Source organism: Falco naumanni, chromosome W (assembly GCF_017639655.2).
Source record: "Falco naumanni isolate bFalNau1 chromosome W, bFalNau1.pat, whole genome shotgun sequence".
Classification (NCBI taxonomy): domain Eukaryota; kingdom Metazoa; phylum Chordata; class Aves; order Falconiformes; family Falconidae; genus Falco; species Falco naumanni.
The window spans coordinates 25,367,219-25,383,553 of NC_054079.1; the positions used below are offsets into that span (position 1 = coordinate 25,367,219).

The following is a 16,335-nucleotide window of genomic DNA, read 5'->3' on the forward strand; positions in this document are numbered from 1 at the left end:
GATAGTGTTTTAAACCCAGTAAGTCTGCTCTGTGGTACTTTTAAGGGATTCTTTCTGTAGCTTACTCAGTGACCACTAAGCATGTATTCAGCACAAAAACTGGATGTGAGGTGGAGACTGACAAATAAAGGTCAGCATAGGAGTGAACCAGAGGGAGCTAAGAAAATGCCACCAGTAATGTACCCCTCCCAAGCTATCTTTCCTCTTTGTGCACAGGGTTCTGTTGCTTCACCTGGAGAGAGGGTATCTGGGACGGACTGGAAAATTGCTATCAGAATTTGGAGCTTCATGGCCACTACACTGAGAATTTGGAGCAAGCAAATAAAAAGTTGAAGTTAAATATCTCCTTTATTCTTCCTGTTTTTTCTTCCCTCTCTCCATTCTGTGAAACAGATACATACTTCCTTTTTTCTTACTTCTGTTTCTGCAATGATCAGTTTTCTTCCTTTTTCTGGGCTGCTGCTATTTTTTTAGTTTTTCTTCCATAATAGAATGGTGAAAGCCTCTCTACTTATTTAAAGTTTCACATTTTTGAAGCTTGTTTCAGGTGCGTGTGTATGTATGTGCACATGCTGAGCACAGCTTTTTCAGAGTTCTGGTTTTACTCCCATTCTTCCTTGACTGGCAAGCCTGGAGAATTTGCAGTGGGAACACTAGGGGACAGTGATCTCTTTCTCGAGAATTATCCTCCTAGTCTTTCCCTCTACCACTAACTGTATTCTAACAGTGGGATTTCCTTTTTTCTTCCCATTTTTTTTCTATGGTAGAAGAAAATTTTTTCCCTCCCACTTACCTCTCCAAATACAGCCTGTCTTCGAGAAATTTCAGAAGGATATATTTTTATTTCAAAGTCCTGACAGCTATATCTGGAATTTAAACCACCTGACTTCCAGTTCTTATCTGCACTTGTTCCCAGCTGCAGGATGTACTAGGATGTTTCTGCTCTGTTCTGTTTACATGTATATATATGCACTTTTGATGTCTTGAGAAAAAGAAGCCATCTTTGATACTTGCCTTGTAGTGATGGAAACGTGGGGCTGCATTGCTTTGTCTTGAAATGAGTGGCAAAAAGCCACAGGTGGACTCCTTGTTTTCCTGAGTCAGCCTTCCTTTTTTCTTTGTTTTCATTTGCTGAGTATATTAGCTTTATACTGCTGTGCATGTATGAAGAGGAGATATCACTTCTATTACCCACTGGGAAATGGTGGTCAGGAGAAAGGGAATGGCCATAGCCACAAAAGAAATTGTTGATGCTTGTATTTAGGACTGGAGTCCTAAACTCTAAGTTTAAGAGTTCTAAGAGTTCTAAGAGTTCTAAGATCTGGTGCAGACTAGAACAGATATTTCTTTCTGTAGTTTCAAAGTTATATGCCTTTTCTGCCACATACAGGAGCAACTGAGGAAAAATAAGTCATTTCAACAGTTTAAGAAACTCCAGGAGACAGGCGAGCACTCAAGAAGCTTTAGAAACCTGTGCTCATTGAGACAGATGAGCAGCCAAGAACCATTAGAAACTTTAATAACTTTAAGAAATTTTAAGGAACTTCAGAAACTTTAGAAACTTTAAAAAATGGGATCCCATATGTCTGCAGAGGAAAAAAGTATATTAAGGATGTCTCAGCATATTTTGCATAAAAGAGAAGTTGTATATGAAAAAAGTAATTTGAGAATGTTGCTAGCCTGGTTAAAGAGCCAAGGCACCCCAGCTACCTCTACACAAATATTTGATGTTAGAATGTTGGAGTAAGCAGGAGAGAAAATTTGGGAAAAGGCATCTTGAGGAGATTTAATTGCTACCCAAGTTATGACTACTTGGAGATTAGTGATCCAGACTTTGAAAGAGATGCGTGCAGAAAAACAGCTTGCAGGTATTGCTAAGGAGGCTTGGTCAGAGACTGAGGAAGGGCAGGAAGCCAATGTAATAAAACAAGATGTTGCTCAGCAGACAGAGCCGAGTGAGAGCGAGACTGAGGCTGAATCTGAGTATATTTCTGATGAACTAGAAGGAGCAGAGTCAGAGGACTCGTATGAGGTGAAAATCTGTTAAATTTAAGATTGGAGGATTTGCTTTTAAAAAAGGAACAGTCAAAAGTAAGGAAGAAGTGACTGGTGTGGCAGAGTGCTAATAAGGAAAGCAGTAGCGATTATGAAAATTATATCAGGAGACAGATTAAAGAAGAGTGGAGGAGAGTGCACTTGGAAAGTATGAAAGAGGGAGTGCACGCATTTCCTGTGATATTACAAGATAGACACCCAGGTCAATATCAGTCATTTCACTGGGAAATGATTAAGGAACTATGGAAAACTGTAATGCCAAATGGACTATATTCTCCTTTATCACAAACTTTATTAGATAATTTGATGATGGGTCTGCAGCTAGTGACTCTGGTAGAATGGATCTGTGACAAAGTGCTGGACTTTCCACCTGATGGCACTTTGCAAATTCCTGCCTGGCAAGCGGTCAGCAGATGATTATATGATGCTGCTGCGCAGGGGGACTCTGCGTCGGGAATGCATTTAGGACCTTGGTGGCAAATCCTGACTACTCTTTGCCAAGTGTGGACTAATTCTACTAACGGTGCTAAACCAGAGGAAGCTGTAAATTCCACCGACAGCGCGACTCTTCTCAAGACACCGTCAGCGATGGCGATTCCGTCCACACCTCCTCTGCCCCCAAAGCTTCTGTCACTGATTGCAGCGACCCTCACAACACAGGAGCAAGCACGGGAACAGGACAACTCGGACAATGATTCCATTGACACTGATAAACCTTTTGATCCAGGTCCTATAGATCCGGAAAAGGAGCTAGACCTTTTTTCCTCCGTCCCCCAATGCATTGACTGTATTTTTGGGGAGGGTGAAAGGGGGTCTGAGGGATTGGTGGCAGGAATGCAAGTGGGAAACACTTCAGTGATGGGTTTTGGGAGTCGCTATGGCATGTTCAGTATTTTGTCAGACAAATCAACCTCGAGAGTGGCAGCCTGTGCAATATGAGGCTGTTAAAGAGTTAAGCAAAGCAGTGCGGGAAGGGAGGATTCATAGCACATTTGCTATGTCCCTTCTTGAAGTGATGGCAGAGCCTTATACACTCACACTGCATGATTGGAAGTCATTGCTTTGTATGGTACTAACTGATACAGTATATGATGTGGTTATTTGATTTTTGTGAGCTATGTGTAGTGGCCTTGACTGAAAACCTTAATTGGGGAATTGCTGTTAACTAGGAGCAGTTGGCTGGAGAAAATAATTGTGCCGATTCTGTGACTCAGGCAAGGTATCCCAGGGACAACTGTTTGCAAATGAATGAGATGGCTATTAAGGCAGTCAGGATGCGGGAGTCTTGCCACAGTCTTGCAGGGTCCTAAAGAGTCACTAACTTTAATACTAACTTGATTGATTGGCTTCAGAATATTTTGCAACAACAGGTCGATCATGAGGAAGCTCGAGGGTTGCTTTTAAAACAACTAGCTGTGATAATGCCAAGGAAAATTGTAAACAGGCAACTTTCACAATCGCAACCCCAACATGTGTCAAATGATTGTAACGCAGAACTCACAGCAGACTGTAATTCTCAGGCTGAGTTCTGGAATGCAGCATAACACATTTTTTCTGCTTCTCTAATCTCTTCTGTAAGAATAGTACACGTTCTTAACTTGCTTAGTAAATTAGGCTGCTAGCTTGCTAAAGAAAGTAATACTACAAAAGCTATTTTTTTTTTTCTTTCCTGGCTTATTAACAGATGTTGATTCTGTCTGTCATATCTTTCTACAGAACCTAGTTGCTACTGATTTTTATTATTAGTACAGGGACACGACTGTGAAGACTTTGATAAGGATGTGTTATGTGAATCTGAGTGACCACTCTGAATTAAGTCACAAAAGCATAAAAAACTTAAAAGCCTTAAACAAAGATCTGCAGCAGAGCCAGGGGCAGGATGCCTTTGGTCTCTTCTCACGGCTGGGAAACTTTGGGCCGTGGATCAAAAGTATTGCAGGTTTTATTATAATTGCCTTAACCGCCTTATTGATGTTTGCCTTATATCCCCCATGACTTTTTTCCTGTATTCAGCATTTAGTTGATCATAACATAAATCAGGTCATGGTCACCTAGCTACACATAACCTTTACCTTGTCACAATTAACAAGCAAAAAATAGGAGGATAGAGAATGTCTGAAGAGAGATATAGGAGAGGAAGATGGAAAATATCTGACCTAAGAAGAGATGAGAGAACAGCTAGGTGTTGTGAAGGAGAGTAGGAAAGATGAACATGGTTATCTAGTGTTTAATAGGTGTCTGCATGCTTGTAGTGATATATAGCTGTGTAACTGCATGAATGGTTTCTGCCCTGAGCCTGGTGGAGCATGCAGCTGCGGTTTGTGTCCGAGCTCAGAGATGTAAATATGGGCTTCTCTGTTACAGTAAAGTGTCTCTGGTTGCACAAGAAAAAAAAAAAAAAAAAGGTGATTAAGCTGTAAATACTGTATACTATTATTTTTCAGGTTTTTTTTAAGCAACTTTTTTATTTCCCTGTTTGTGTATAGTTATAGTTATATATATATTTTTAAAAAAACCCAACAAAATAAAACAACACAAAGCAACCAGAACATTTTGAGAAACTTTTATAATTAACTTCTACATTTAATTCCAGCAACAATCTAAAGGTTCAGCTGTTTGTTTAGTTATAAGTTTTCATTGTATGCTTTCAGGTTCTTTGAAAAGCAGCAATAACAGCTGAACAATTATTTCAAGTAAAACTTTCTTCTACACAATTTCCACTTCCGTGCTTCAGAATGGAGGCACAGTGGAACACTTGCCCAAGTGCAAGATTTCAAGAGCTTTTAAGTAGGTTTTATCTTTTTTTTTAGTATAAGAAAATGTTTCTTAACAGCTTATATATAGAATTTACAAGTTAAACACAATTTCTCATGCTCATTTATTTGCTTAGAAGTTTCTGATAAAATATTTTCATAAAATTTCCATAGCTTATTGCATGTTCTTATAAAAAATCATAAACCTATACGTTGACCTCTGTATCAAATGCGCTGATAACAAAAGTTTTACATTTTGTGAACCTGATTGAAATGTACAAATGCACACATAAAATAAGGCTGAAATTGGTAATTAAGTGATGAGGGAAAAAAAGAAGAAAAAAAAAAAGTCCATAACATGTTAAAGCAACCTTTTGAAAAAAAAAAACCAAAACAAAAAGGGGGATTTGTAGGGAACAGAGACAGTGGGTTGTTTTGACATTGATAATGTGCATCTGTGGCCTTGCTTTGACTATGTGCAGCTGAGATCCTGCAGCAAAGAGGTAAATAACTTTGAGGGAGTATGAGAAGAAACCAGGATGAGACAGAAAGGAGGAATGTGATCTCACCTCTAGAAGGTAAGGAAACAGCATGAACAGTAGAGAGTAGCCTATAGTGAACAGCGCTAAGGAATGTGCTGTATGAACCTTTCAGACCATCCGGAGTCAATTCACAGTCAGTTACAAAAATTGAAGGGCATGTCAAAGGACTTACAGCATGAACTATCGGGAGATTGGTTGCGGAATCTTTTTAAGTTATGGGGAATCACTGGATGGTTGCAGGAGCTTACAATACGTGGAGGAATGTTGTTATTGGTAATTGTAGTTAATTGATGACTATTCCCTGTATGTTGAATTGTATAAGATCTATGATTCAAAAGCAGTTTAACCTGTATGTTGTTTCTGTTAAAAATAAAGAAAGGGGAATTGTAGAGAGCTTTGTGGCAGGTACTGGAGGCCGCGATGCCTGTGAAGGACCTTGAAGGCTAAAGAAGAAAGAAAGTAAGATAAAGTTGGCAGAATGCCTGGAAGAAAAACAGGGATATGAAGCAAGGCTGGAGTGGATGCACAATGCCACGTCGGCAGCTGGCTGAGAACATGAAACTCGCAGAGATAAGAAAGAAGAGAGAAAAAAAATGCAACAAGTTCAGTGTGTTTGTAGCTTAGTAATTAACCAATTATATGTAGCCAAGAAGTGTGTGAACAGTATTGATTAACCAATGATATTTTAGTACGTTGTGCGTAAACAACAAACGAGGATATATAAGCATGGGTTTTGGACTAATAAAGGGTCTTCTGGTCAAATTCAGGAGTCCGTGCCTCAATCTCCTCAATTAATCTGCACATTGACTGAAAATCTTGGGGAATTATAGCCTCTTTTTCTACCTTCATCCAAAACCCCACATGTATGAAGTACAACCACATTCACAGGTACCTGGAGGTGCATCTTAGAGACCTTTACACATGGTGGCTTTAACACTCCTCTCCAACTGCAGCACTATTTCTAGATGACCTCTGCAATAGCAGTGTTTAGTGAGGGCACAGGTGAAGCCCCAGGTGACCATTTCATAATTGTTCAGACTAGACATTTGTCACAATATTGTTGCTTGGAGTGTGCTCTGGGCATGGAGAGCACCCAGTCACACAAGAGGTCCTAAAGAAACCTGTTATCCAATTAGATGGTCTTACATGCCAGTGTCTGTGACTTGATATATCTCAGCTATCAACACAAATTATTGGATTTCTGGCACAGTTTAATGCTGCAGATTAAAGTAGATTCTTCATGTGTAGGGTGTAATCAGAAGTCCATGAAGCTTGCAGCTCAAGGTAAAAAACCACCACAGTTCTTGGGCCCTTGACACTCAAATCTATGGACTAGGGAGAATACCGCTACTTGCACTCTTCCAAAATTATTTAATGTCTTTCATTCTCACCAACGACTTATACTCCTGACCTCCTTGGGTTCCTGTGACTAACTTTCTGACTACATGTGATCAGCTAGCTCCTGCTCTCTGAAAGTCAGGCAATTAAGCTGCTGCTTATCCTTACTAGAAAATTCTTAACTGAAAAAGAAAAAAAGGTGCCTGAATTACTTACTAGTTACGTTCTTTCACCACCTATCTATGGAATTTGGGCCAGAATGGGAAAACTGCTTAATATGAGCAGAGTCAGAGATGAAAGCTGTGGTTCACATATGCAAGGAGAAGACACGAAAGGCCAAAGCTCAATTAGAGTTGAAATCGGCCAGTGTTGTGTCAGATAACAAGAAAGGCTTTTTAAAGTACATTAATAGCAAGAGGAGTTCTAAAGAAAACATTGGACCAATGCTTGTTGAAGATGGTCATCTGACTAATAGGGATGAAGAAAGAAGTGGAGGCATTCAATGCAGTTTTTGCCTCAGTCTTTAATAATACTGATAGACCTTGGGCTGCCCAGTCCCCTGAGTCGGAGAACCATGAGTGTGGGAACAGTGCCTTTCCATTTGTGGACACTGAAATTGTAAGGGACCAGCTGTATCAGCTGAATGTTCACAAGTCCATGGGGCCTGATGGGATTCATCCCAGAGTTCTGAAGGAGCTAGCGGATGTTATGGCAGGACCCCTCTTGATCATCTACCAAAGCTCTTGTGAGTCTGGGGAGGTCCCTGCTGACTGGAAGCTAGCCAATGTTATTTCTGTTTGCAAGAAGGGAGTGAGGGAGGACCCAGGGAACTACAGACCTGTTAGTCTAACCTCAGTACCTGAAAGAATTATGAAGATCATACTGAGTACTACTGAAAGGCATTTAAGGAATAATGCAATCATCAGGCACAATCAATGTGAGTTCACAAAGGGAAAGTCCTGTATCCAGTGATAGAACACATGGGAATGGTTCAAAGCTGTGCCAAGGGAGGTTTAGACTTGACATTAGGAAGCATTTCTTTACTGTGAGAGGATGGTAAGACACCGGAACAGGCTTCTTAGAGAGATGGTCGATGCCCCAAGCCTGTCAGTGTTTCAGAGGCATTTGAACAACGCCCTTAATAATATGCTTTAAGTTTTGGTCAGCCCTGAATTGGTTAGGCAGTTGGACTAGATGATCATTGTACGGCCCTTCCAACTGAACTATTCTATGCTGTTCTACAAACATAACATTTGACTTTTAACAAATTTCCTTAAAATTGCATATTCATGAACAACGTTATTTATACCTAGTTGCCTGCTTGAAATTAAGAAAATAAGACATAAATGCCTCACCTCAGTTCATGCTGTCTTAGAGGTTTCTTTCAGTCTGCTGCGTATAAGACTGGCCCTCTTTTGTCCACAAGTTCCTTCCCCAAATCTCACTGATTTCTTTATTACCTGGTTTACAAGACTACTTGGATCTGCAGCTTCTGGGAGAGCTCCTCCCAGAGGAGAAGCCCAAAGACCACAGGGTGAGAGCACTATCATTTTTTCTAAGCTACACCAGTGATCTAGTCATTGCTTTGTAAATATTGATATACATATAATGTGAAGAGGAATACAGAACATTAATGCTCTTAAAGCTAATGCCCTTGCTTGTGGCATACTGATAGTGAGGAGTTGGCAAACAATTACAGGAATGGACACATCCTCTTAAGATAATATGCAAAATATATGAAAGGTCTAGACAGCCAGCTGTTTATACAACATGACCTGTACTGGTGGTATAGAGATTATACCAACTATCTTTTGGCCCAGAGAATGTGGAAGGGAATTCAAACCTTTACGGGTTATCTGAAAAGGGCCTTCTTATATTTTTATCTGTATTTATTCTATTAGAACATACAAGCTCAGAAAAACATGGCAAAATAAAAAGGTTTTCTTTGCATTTGTAACACAGATATGACCCAGCACTAAAAATACTGTAGAAGTAGCAACTACACAGATACAACATTGAAGTTTTGTGCTTAATATACTACTTTATCTTCTAAGCATGGCAGTCCTCAGCAGCTATGGTAATCCAAAATAAATGGTAACATACATCATCCATGAGGTATGGTTTAACTTGTGCATCCAATTTTCCAGTGTAAAAAAGGACACTCCTTTTCATCCCTCTTCACAAATATAGGATCCCACATGCATTATCTAATTTTAGGCATCCTTGTACCAGTTGAAATGTTTTGTCATGTGCACTCCTGCACCTACTCACACACCTCATATACCCAGCCAAATTCACTGCGAGTCTATGTTCCAGTTCCATGAATGCCATTTAGGTTGCTCTCACACAGCAGAGGAACAAAACAGGTGGAAGCTCTTTGCAGACATGAGTCCTCTCTCTGGTCTTGAGTTCACTTGGACTTCAGCATTTCACCAAGGAAGACACACACCTACAGGAAATCAGAATCCAACTCTTTTTGCAAGACTGGGATTTATTTTGTGCTTGCCCATAAGCCTACTTGATTCACTTATGCTTGTTTTTCCTGCTTTATACATTCCCTGTTCTCTTGCTCATCTTTGTGTAATGTATGCAATATAAATCAGTTGAGGAAGGGAACTGGTCTCCACACTGAGTAGCAGGAGAATGGTAAGGGAAAAGTAGTGCTAGTTTAGGACAAACACATCTTTTTGACTCTCTCTGCATGATCCTCTAGCAACACAAAGCCAAATAATTTCCAGATCAACAACCAACATGCTTGTGTCACTGCTTCATCATATATTTTTTGGCCTTTTTCTGACATGGTGGGGCATAATAGAAGGAGACATTTCACTTACAGCTGGCCTCTGCTGTGAAATGGGGATCTACTTTTCACTCTCTCCTAAGCCTGGGGACACTAGCTGGAGACTTGAATTCAGTGGTATAATACATTTACATGTATAACTGTGGACCTAGGGTTTCATTATTGATGTAATTCAGGGAAGATGTTCAGCTACCACTCTACCCCTGGCAAAATTTGGGTACTGAGTCATTTGGACACAATGCAAGGTAGGCAGATGAGATGCTGTAGTCTGCACCGTTAGCTAGAGCGTGCCTTAATCATGCTAGCCCAATACATTCAGAAGGTTTTCCTGATAGATTAGGTACAATGCACAGTGCAGGCTTGACAGTATGGAATTACTGCAAGGAGGTTACCATGAACTGGGAAAGCTACAGTACAGGCAGCATGGATGGGGAAAAGCAGAGAGAAAACTGGGAAATAATATATTGTGGGAAATCACCTTGAGGGGGAGAATTAGAGAAAAATTGGGTCCTAACAGAAGCGTAGTATTACAGAAAGCTTTTTAGGGTAAAATACAGCTATCATCTTCAGGATGGTTGGCATGCATGGAATCTACATCACCACAGTTCCCTAAGCAACACACCCTGCCAGCTCAGCACATGTTGATAGAAGTGATGGAGGATGGAGCAGAGTGGAGACCCTGTGGCCATGCTCTGTCGTGCTCCCTGCAGGAATGGGAACTTGATGGCACCACACAGCTGATAAGCTGCATACCAGTTGTCACATGAAGAATCCATGAGGTGTCCATGGCTGAGCCAACCATTGTGGTGAAATGACTTTTCTCAGATGAAATAATCTCATTGTAATACTATGCACACCTCCCTTTCAAAGTTACCTGTCTCCAAAGTACAACTACACCTCACTGGGCACACAATACCAGTTAGCAACAACAATATGTATGACTAGAGTCACTCAAGCTCCACCTAAATGTTATGGAAATGGACTAGTCCTGGACTGAAATAAGTCCAGGGCAGTGGGAACTGTTGTCTAAACTCCTGGATTACCCAACTCTGATTTAGTGTTCACAATGCTAGGTCAATCTGACTCACTCTAAAGTTGTTATGAATGGACTTCTAATCAAGGGAGTCAGCCTTGGGGAGCATGAGAAACACAGAACAGTGCAAAGAACACCATTATCTAAGTTACACAGAAAGAAGCCTTCAAGTGAAGAAAGTTCTGGCTATGAAAGGAAACAGGATGATAAGGTGTTGCAATCCACTGACATCAACAGAAAATTGGTTGAAAATAGGACAAAGACAATAGTGGTAGTGGGACATCACAACCTCCAACTCAAATAGCCCCCCCCAAAGAGGGCAAAATGACACTTGAGGAGCATGTGTAGTTAGCAGAGAACTTCAGTAGTGCTGAGGATGTGTGCTAATTTGCATTAGAAGTGAGAAACTTGTAACCAGTCCTGTGTATGATGAATGAATATGCAATGTACTATGAAGTATAAAAAGCAGACAGGTGAGGGGAGAAGTTAGGGAAGACTCCATCGTAACTGATCAGTTGACAGGCTGAACCTGTCTTCTCCCCCATAGGGACACCTATTGGGTAAGAACTTTGACTTATACATGCAACTCATTCTAGCTGTCATTAGTAATTAAGGTTTTGGTTGTATATAGTTTGGCAGTGTATCATTTCAAGGTTGTTTTTGCAGACAGTCCCTATCACTGGCAATCACAAATCTTATCACGATTTTATAATAAAGAGTATTATTCTGTAAACTGTTAGTGTGAGTCGTTTGTGGGTGCTAACAGTTGCTGGCAGCGGGTAACACATTTAAACAAAGTAGGAAGACCTGCTGAGGAGTCCCCCTGATGCTGTTGGCATGTTTCCCTGAACAAGGCAGTCAAATTGCCCTCTGATCCAGTGGGACTGTTCAGTGAAGGGTCCCTGTAACAGGACACTGACAGACTGGTTGGGTACAAAGGTTTTGGCTTTTCCTGGGGTGCTAATAGACAGATCAAACACAAACACCTGGGGTTGAGAGGATTCCCCCCCCCTCCTTCATGTGACATATATATATATATATATATATATATATATATATAAAATCGCCAGTACATTTTTATATCAAACAACTCTAAAAGGGCTCTATTTTTCAGTAGACATAGATAAGGATGGGCTGCCTTCTGTATCCTGGAGTCTCTGGGTGCTGCCTGTGGTTTGTAGTCTTCTCCAGATCCAAAATCTACTGTGTTGTGATAGTTTTTAAATTCCTGAGGTAATGGAAACTCCTCTGTTGATGAATGAGTCCTGTGTCCAAACACATTCTCTTGCAGCTCAGTGATGTCGTTTCTAATGTCTGCCATCATCAGCAATAGGAAATCAAATGAACCTGGTGGGCCCTGCAGTCATAAGGCACGGTAATTAATAATAATCCACTTTGCTCTTACAGTTTTGGAACAGGTTGATATAATTACTCTTGAAGGGGTAACTCAGTAAAACACTGCTTCATATTGATTGCCAGAAATTAAAGGTATCTTTTGGAATCAACCTGTTCAGGAAACAATTTTCAAAAGGCAAATGTTTTTGTAGACAGAGCCTACATTTACAAGATGCTCAGCCCTTTTGTTACTTAACAATTCTTTTGATATATCTGCATTCTAAGAGCATCTCAACACCTCATGGGAACAGAGGAGCTAAATTTTGGTTCCTTGTGTTCCTTATTAAACTGATAGAAATTATGTTATTAGAATAACTAATTAATCAATGATTTTTAATTAAATTAATAATTAAATAATCAAATAATAAAAATATTAATTAATTAAATAAATAATAGTTTAAAATATTTAGGGAATGTTGATATTTGGAAGGTATCTTTTCAGTATGGTAACCCCACTGCTGTCGATCACTTACTAAATACATTGGCAATTACAATGCAGAGAGTATCTGATTTGGAAAATCAGATAAAATTTCATTAAGTTTTATAAATTTTAGCTGACTTTACACAGTAAAGTACACTATTTAATACTGAGGACACCCTGCTGGACATACTCTTAAAAATACATTTCACCAATGAGAAAAGACCATAAGAAACAAAATTCTAGACAATTTGTAGTGGTTTAACCCTGGCTGGCAACCAAGCACCACACAGCCGCTTGCTCACTCCCCCCTCACCCAGAGGGATGAGGAGGAAAATCAGAAAGGAATGTAAAACTCAAGGGTTGAGGTAAGAACAATTTAATAGGTAAAGCAAAAGCCGTGCATGCAAGCAAAGCAAAGCAAGGAATTCATTCACCACTTCCCATGGGCAGGCAGGTGTTCAGCCATCCCCAGGAAAGCAGGGCTCCATCAAGAACAATGGTTACTTGGGAAGACAAATGCCATAATGCCAGATGTCCCCCCCCCCCTCTTTCTTCTTCCCCCAGTTTATATACTCAGCTTGATGTCATATGGTATGGAATATCCTTTTGGCTAGTTCAGGTCACCTGTCCTGGCTGCGCCCCCTCCCAATTTCCTGTGCCACTCCAGCACTCTGGCTGGCAGGGCCCAAGAAACCAAAAAGGTCCTTGATTTAGTATAAACATCACCCAGCAACAACTAAAAACATAAGTGTGGTTATCAACATTGTTCTCACACCAAATCCAAAACACAGCACTGCATCAGCTACTAAGAAGAAAACTAACTCTATCCCAGCTGAAACCAGGACACAATTTCACCTGAAAACAGATTGTAACTATCCATCCTTCTCCTGATTACTTGCTCAAAGCTTATAGCTCGCCAAGTTCCAGAGAGATACAAGAGGCAAGATTTTAAAAGGTTTTCAGGCATCAAACTCCTATTAGGAGCATTGGCTGAACTGTACTAACTAGCACTCTGCATGGGATGTCATGCTACTGCCTTCTGAGCATGCCCCACCACTGTCATAGGGCAGAGGTATTCCATACCATGGGACTTCATGCTTGGTACATAAACTCACGGGGGTTGGCTGGGGCCTGCTGATTGTTGCTCGGGGACTGGCTGGGCATCAGTCAGCAGGTGGTGAGCCATTGTATTGTGTGTCACTAGTTTTCTTTTCTCCCTTCCCTTTGGATTTCATTCCTCTCCCCTTCTCCCTCCTTTTTATTATAACTTTTGTTATCATTACTGTTATTCTTTTGTTTTTATTTTATTTCAATTATTAAATTGTCTTTCTCTCAACCCTTGAGTTTTACATTCCTTTCTGATTTTCCTTCCCACCCCTCCGGGTGAGGGGGGGGAGTGAGCAAGTGGCTGCGTGGTACTTAGTTACTGGCTAGGGTGAAACCATGACAGTAGGTAAAAAAATTGGATGAAAACAGGTAATTACTTTCTTTCCAACAACATTTTCTGTGCATGTAAAGTATCTTTCACTGTGCTCTTGACACAAGAAAGGGTGTTTTGTTTTGGGTTTTTTCCCTTTTGGCTGGCCTGTTGTTAGTAGCCAACACCACTTTGCTGTGGAAATGTTTGCTGTGAGCAATACTTACAGGTATCCCCTTTGGTCCTGGTGCACCTTGCTCCCCCTGTAATCAATACCACCTCAGTTTACTGTGACTAAAAGAAACCAGAAAAGCAGTTTGCCTCTGCAGACCCCCTTACTTACTGTCCCCAGATCAAGAATCATCAGCTTACGCTTGCTCATAAAAAGAAAGTAAAGGAGGAACACAAGGAAATTGCCGCTGATCCTAGTGAGCGCAGAGTTGGGCACTTCTGATATTTCTCCTAGACAGTAAAAAGCAAACCAGTTAACAGGAGAAATTCACAAAAGAGCAGTCTAATGAAATGGGCTAAAGCATCAACATTTCTTCATGGAAAAGCCAAAAGAGCTGCAGAGAAAGGAAAGGAACCTGCTTGACAGATAGCCTGGCAGGGCTATTTGCAAGACTTAAAGAATGGGAAGCACAAAATAGCAGAAGGAAGACATGAAAGGATGGGACAACAGGACATTTTCAACTTAGCAAAGGAAATGACATGGTAAAAGGATGTGACTACAAGTGTGTAGAGGGTCTCTCTAGCAAGCCTGCACTTCACATGTGCATGTGCCCACATTATGGAAAACAGTACCTCTCCTCACCTTGCTACCATCTCTCCCTGGGGCTCCTGCTGGGCCCTGCAAGAGTAAAGAAAGTGTTCACAAGGACATGACAGGTTGTGGAGCTAAGGCCAATTGTTCAATGCATGACAAGGAATGAGAATACTGACCATGGGGCCCTGTCTGCCCTGCTTAATATGTGATATGTCTGGAGATGGACCCATAGGTCCCATTGATCCACGAGGGCCTGGCTGTCCTGGAGGTCCAGATGACCCAGGAACTCCTTGACTTCCTTTTGGTCCTGGAGCCTCTGCAATCAACAGCAAAGGTTACCTACCAGGGAAAGCCTTCAGGACACTTCATCAGTGCAAGCAGTGGGGACTGACTGTTTTTTGAACCACCCAATGGATTGGTTGCCTTAACAAACCCAAATCCACAACAACACAACCAACACAGCAGTCATCTGAGACATTATTCCTTGTCACAGTGGCTACAAGAGATCTTCACAAAGCAAATAAACCTCATGTATACAAAGAACCAAGACTGCCACTGCCAGGCGATTAGGGACACAGACCGGGAATGAAAATAAAAGCAGAAATGCCTCATTTTCACAGAAAGAAGAAAAAAGCAAAAGAGCAAGTCACATCTGAGGAACATCTCATAAAATGAAAGTCTCAGAAAAGTCATGGGTATGTTAGACCAAAGGCTTCTACACAGAAGCAAGCCCTTTTCAGTGATGGGTTGCACCTCTCTTTTGCCCAGTACGGTGGTGTTGTGGTTTAACCCTAGCTGGTAATTAAGTACCATGCAGCCGCTCGATCACTCCCCCCCTCACCCAGAGGGACAGAGAGGAGAGTTGGAAAGGAATGTAAAAATTGAGGGTTGAGATAAGAACAATTTAATAATTGAAATAAAATAAATATGAAAGAACAATAACAATGATGACAACAGGTTATAGTGAAAAGGGTGAGGGAAAGAATAAAACCCAGAGGGAAAGGAAGAAAGAATCACATTGTGCACAATGTAACTGCTCACCACCCACTGACTGATGCCCAGTCAGTCCCTAAGCAATGATCTGCCCACCCTGGCCAACCCTCCAGGAATGGTATGGAATACCTCTTTGGCTAGTTCAGGTCAGCTGACCTGGCTGTGTCCCCTCCCAATTCCTTGTGCCCCTCCAGCCTTCTTGCTGGCAGGGCCTGAGGAACTGAACAGTCCTTGACTTAGTATAAACATTACCTAGCAGCAACTAAAAACATCAGTGCATTATCAACATTGTTCTCACATCAGAGCCAAAACACAGCACTGTACTAGCTCCCAAGAAGATAATTAATTCCATTCCATCCCAGCTGAAACCAGGACAAGTAGACAATGTATTAGGGGCAAGAAAGGCTCTGTTCTTCCATTTTGCTCTCTATCCTTTTCCACTTCTGCTGGTTCAGCAGAGAATATTAATTTTTAGAAAGCACACAGGCAACAAAGTATATGTTTAGTTCAAGAGAAATACTATGAAAAGCAAAACAGAAAATCAGGCACTTGAAACAACATTTGCACAAAATAAAGACCATTAAAGTGTCACTAGCTGAATTGCTTTATAATTAGAGAGGAAAGCACTTTTCTTCATACTGAAGGCATGTGAAAGAAACAGGAAATTAAAGGCAGAGATTAAAAAGAATTCAGCAGGACAGAATATTCATAACTAGGGTTTTCAATAGGAGTAAAATCAGGCAGTTGGACTAGATGATCATTGTAGGTCCCTTCCAACTGAAGTAATCTGTTCTAGAGTAAAAGCTGAGAGAGCTGGGCCTA

General features: G+C 40.9%; 1 long non-coding RNA gene across 1 annotated transcript; it reads right to left on the minus strand.

The window, feature by feature from the left end:
* Nucleotides 1-11,832: 11,832 nt before the first annotated feature.
* Nucleotides 11,833-14,597, minus strand: LOC121080548. The gene is made up of 3 exons (XR_005825410.1): nucleotides 14,569-14,597; nucleotides 13,982-14,017; nucleotides 11,833-11,878 (listed from the first exon to the last, which is right to left on the minus strand). It is a non-coding gene; the product is annotated as an uncharacterized LOC121080548 (long non-coding RNA).
* Nucleotides 14,598-16,335: the final 1,738 nt, after the last annotated feature.